The 5000-nt window shown below is 37.5% G+C and overlaps 1 long non-coding RNA gene across 1 annotated transcript in view; it reads right to left on the bottom strand.

Annotated features, from left to right (window-relative positions):
* Nucleotides 1–4319: 4319 nt before the first annotated feature.
* LOC144962670 (uncharacterized) overlaps nucleotides 4320–5000 on the bottom strand; it is a 16091-nt gene continuing 15410 nt past the window's right edge. The window contains exon 6 of the long non-coding RNA XR_013643508.1: nucleotides 4320–4405. This is a non-coding gene — a long non-coding RNA (uncharacterized LOC144962670). The remainder of the gene's footprint in view (nucleotides 4406–5000) is intronic.

Raw genomic sequence — 5000 nt, 5'->3', positions numbered from 1 at the left:
GCAAACTGGTGTGAATATAGCTAATCTATTGCTTCATTTAAATGAAATTGTAAATAAACCTCTCAAACACTTTCATAAATATTGGTGTCAACGCTGTCACCGATTTTATGACATTAAAATGTAAAGATATTTTCAACTACAGTCAGACTAATGATTTTATAAAAGGTCCCACAAAGTGTAGATTTAAATTAGTAAACAAGACTGCTGATTAAATTAAATGATAATTTTAGTTGTTTTTTTTAATTAAGAAAATGTAAAATAATAAAAATGAAAGTTTTGACAAATAAAACGTACCTATTTAATAACATATGAAGACAATAACACAAACAAATCTTGTCGTCTCGGGTTTGCTCCTCTGTAATATTGACACAGCGTTGCTCTGATTTTTCGTGAAGATGTGTAGCACTTCACTTGATACCGATCACGACCCAACAAATATTTAGAACAGCCGTGCTTCTCAAATTTATTTTACATACAGGACTTATCACTATCCTTTTGGATCTGGATAGCGACTCAATTGCTAACGGGCACGTTTTTACTATCACACTCTTTTATTGAGATGTGATATTACGACATATAATCTCGCTTTTTATGTCGCCACCGACCGACCAGCTTTTGATATTTTACAACACAGTGTTTGGTCTCCTGTGTTATATTTGTTTTGTTCTGTACCGGCCTGTATAACACAGTTTCGACCTTCTCTGTATTGTACTTTTATTGGGACATAAAGTAACAGATTTGCCTTCTCTGTACTATGATTTGGTCACCCGTTCACGGTCTAACACAGTACAGTAGCCTGCACTATGCCTTGCTATCTTCCGGCCCTTCACACAGTCAACCCTGCATTATGTAAAGATTAGCAAGTGACGTTTGGCGGCCTGCCATGGGTTTATATAACCATGGTGAGTAGTATTCATATGACGACTGAGAGGCGTTGTCATCACAAGATAGTATAGCAACAGGGATAATTATAGAAGTATACCACTAATCAGTTATTACATTGAGAGAGAGAGAGAGAGAGAGAGAGAGAGAGAGAGAGAGAGAGAGAGAGATGAGAGGTGCGAAACAACGGTAAGTATTATTATTATTATTATTATTATTATTATTATTATTATATTATTATTATTATTATTATTATTATTATTATTATTATTATTATTATTATTATTATTATTATTATTCAGAGACGCCAATTTTAAATTTGGCTCACAGGAATTTCAGATACCACTCATAGGAATTTCAATACAAAAAAAGAGGAATTTCCGGACACAAGAAGATGGAATTGGGATGGTATTTGGCATTGTGTTTAAATATTGTATAGTTCTAAAAAGTTGTCTTTACATTATTGTATAGTTCTAAATAGATAACTGATTTGAATCATATTATGATATATTATAAACACAATGCCAAATACAATCCCAAAGTTTCCTTATTTTAAATGAAGTAAAGCTCCAAAACCTTAAGGTAGTGAATGTAGTACTAGTACTGGTGTTAGTGAGGATGATGTGGTGTTGGTGGTTGTATTAGTAGTAGTGATGATGATGTGGTTGTTGTAGTAGTAGTGGAGGCGATAAGGATGTGGTGGTTGTGGTTGTAGTAGTAGTGGTAGTGATGATGATGAGGTGGTGTTGTAGTAGTAGTAGTAGTAGTAGTAGTAGTAGTAGTTAGTAGTAGTAGCAGTAGTAGTAGTAGTAGTAGTAGTAGTAGTAGTAGTAGTAGTAGTAGTAGTAGTAGTAGTAGTAGTAGTAGTAATGATGAAGATATGGTGGTGGTGGTTATAGTAGTAGTGGTAGTGATGATGATGATGATGTGGTGATGGTAGTTGTAGTCGTGATGATGATCATGTGGTGGTGGTTGTAGTAGTAGTAGTAGTGGTCGTGATGATGATGTGGTGGTAGTAGTGGTAGTGATGATGATGTGGTGATGGTGGTGGTTGTAGTAGTAGTAATAGTGATAGTGATGATAAGGTGGTGAAGGTGCTTGTAATAGCAGTGGTTGTATTGATGATGATGTGGTGGTGGTTGTGGTAGTGATGGTGGTGATGATAATGTGGTGGTGGTGGTGGTGGTTGTAATAGAAATGGTAGTGGTGATGATGTCGTGGTGGTGGTTGTAGTAGTAGTGCTAGGGGTGATGATGTGGTGGTGGTTGTAGTAGTAGTGGTAGTGGTGATTATGATGTGGTGGTGGTGGTGGTTGTAGTGGTAGTGATGAAGATGTGGTAGTAGTGGTGGTTGTAGTAGTAGGGGTAATGATGATGATATGGTGGTGGTTGAAGTTTTAGTGGTAGTGGTGATGGTGATTGTAGTAGTAGTTGTGGTCGTGATGATGATAATGATGATGTGGTGGTAGTGGTTGTAGTAGCAGTGGTAATGATGATGATGATGATGATGAGGTGGTGGTGATGGTGCTTGTAGTAGTTTTAGTGATGATGATGATGATGATGTAGTGGTGGTTGTAGTAATGGTGGCATTGATGATGTGGTGGTGGTGGTGGTGGTTGTAGTAGTGGTGCTAGTGGTGATGATGTGGTGGTGGTTATAGTAGTAATAGTGGTAGTGATGATGTGGTGGTGGTGGTGGTTGTATTTGTAGTGGTAGTGATGATGTGGTGGTGATGGTTGTGATAGTGGTGGTAGTGATCGTCGTAGTAGTAGTGGTAATGATGATGGTGTGATGGTGGTGTAGTGGTAGTGATAATGATGTGGTGTTGGTGGTTGTAGTAGTAGTGGTAGTGATGATGATGTAGTGGTGGTGGTTGTAGTAGTTGTGTTAGTGATGATGTGGTGATGGTGGTTGTAGTATAGAGGCAGTGATGAAGATGTGGTGGTTTGAGAGGGGGGGGGGGGGGGGGGGGGGGTATCCTTGGAACAAATTGACCTCACGGGAATTTGACGGAAGTTGCCCGTAACCCGGAATTTTTTACTCCAGACCGGAGTTTTTTTCCGGTGAAACCGGAGTTTTGGCATCACTTGTATTATTATTATCATTGTTCTTGTTGTTGTTTTTGCTGTTGTTGTTGTCACTATCATCATTATTTTAAAATTATTATATTGGGGGTGGGGGGGGGGGGCAGTGTTTTACTTGAATTTTTTTTTCATTTTTCTCTCTGATTTGTCTGGACTGTTCCACACACACGTATTCAGATCTTTAAGCCAGCACTGTTCAATACACACGTATTCAGATCTTTAAGCCAGCACTGTTCAATACACACGTATTCAGATCTTTAAGCCAGCACTGTTCAATACACACGTATTCAGATCTTTAAGCCAGCACTGTTCAATACACACGTATTCAGATCTTTAAGCCAGCACTGTTCAATACACACGTATTCAGATCTTTAAGCCAGCACTGTTCAATACACACGTATTCAGATCTTTAAGCCAGCATTGTTCAATACACACGTATTCAGATCTTTAACCCAGCACTGTTCAATACACACGTATTCAGATCTTTAAGCCAGCACTGTTCAATACACACTTTTTCACTTCTTTAAACCAGCACTGTTCAAAACACACGTATTCAGATCTTTAAGCCAGCACTGTTCAATACACACGTTTTCATATCTTTAAGCCATTGAGGTCCCAATCTTTTCTGCATTACTTACATACTGCTTATGCTGAATCGACTTTGACTGTGTGACAGACAATCAATAGTCTAATTCTATTCAATCTGATTGGATTGAATGAAATTTTGATTGTACTTGGCAGCTATTTTGTATTTTCTAAAAAAAATATATAACGATACAAACAGCTGGATGATGTACAAGGACAAGAATATTATCTCCAAAAATTAAACTTTACATATGATTGTTTCGCTCCCAGCCAAGGAACGCAGGTTGGAAAACATAGACGGGGAAAGATGACAGTACCTCCCTGCTCACTATGGGAGGACTCCACCCAAGAGGAAGAGGTGGAGGAGGTAGAGGAGGAGAAGAAGGAGGAGGAGAATAATAATAATAATAATAATAATAATAAAAAAAAAAAGAAGAAGAAGAAGAAGAAGAAGAAGAAGAAGAAGAAGAAGAAGAAGAAGAAGAAGAAGAAGAAGAAGAAGAAGAAGAAGAAGAAGAAGAAGAAGAAGAAGAAGAAAGAAGAAGAAGAAGAAGAAGAAGAAAAGGTATCGCTGATAAAGATAGCAAGACAGGGAATAATGCTTGTAGAATAGGGTATGTATTGGTACCCTCTATTGAGGACTGGATTTCGGCACACTTTGGTTCCTCCCGAGAGTGTGCTATTATCTTGCGAGTACTCTGCCGTATTAAGATAGTTAATTATAATTTACATTATAAGAAAATTTTCAATTAAATCAAAAAACAAATGGTAATGTTTTAAATCTCCTTTATTTTTTCACATGACGACAAAAACACACACAATATTAGGTACGTCACTCAGATCATCCTCGAATGTCTGAAAAATACACATATAAAGAAAACGTATTAAATCCAGAAATGCAATAAAATATATAGTATGTAGCATGTACCGCACTCCGTGTTTCACTGCATTATGCCGAGATGATTCCAATGCTAAAATTTAAATTCACAATCAAAGTATGAGACTTGGAAAATGACAAAAACTAAGCTGTCATATTTGGTTGTGTTCTTTTTTTTTCTTTGAATTTCTTTTTTGACATCTGGAACTTCCCGACATAATACCGTCTTGATGTCATTGGTCACATAGAATTCAATTAAAAAATATGCAATCTAATGCTAGCCAGTGATAGCTAAAGATTAACATGTTGAGGGTTTGAATCCTGAGATGACTCAGCCATTCAATCATTACTGGCTGGACACAGGAAAATTTGGCCCTCAGACATTCACTTCACCATGGTATCCCCCAACTCCTCGGGACATGGGAGGAAATTGCACCTTTATCATCATGACCACTTGATGGAGAGGGAGGGCAGTAAGCTTCAGCGGTATGCACTTTGCTTCGTACTCGAAAGATACCTGGTAATAGCCATACATTTCCAATTTCAGACACCGTATAGCCATAGAATTCAATA

The sequence above is a fragment of the Berghia stephanieae genome, chromosome 1 (genome assembly GCF_034508935.2).
Source record: "Berghia stephanieae isolate SIO BIC M18660-M18661 chromosome 1, UCSD_Bste_1.3, whole genome shotgun sequence".
NCBI lineage: Eukaryota > Metazoa > Mollusca > Gastropoda > Nudibranchia > Aeolidiidae > Berghia > Berghia stephanieae.
This window is presented reverse-complemented; position numbering and strand designations above follow the sequence as displayed.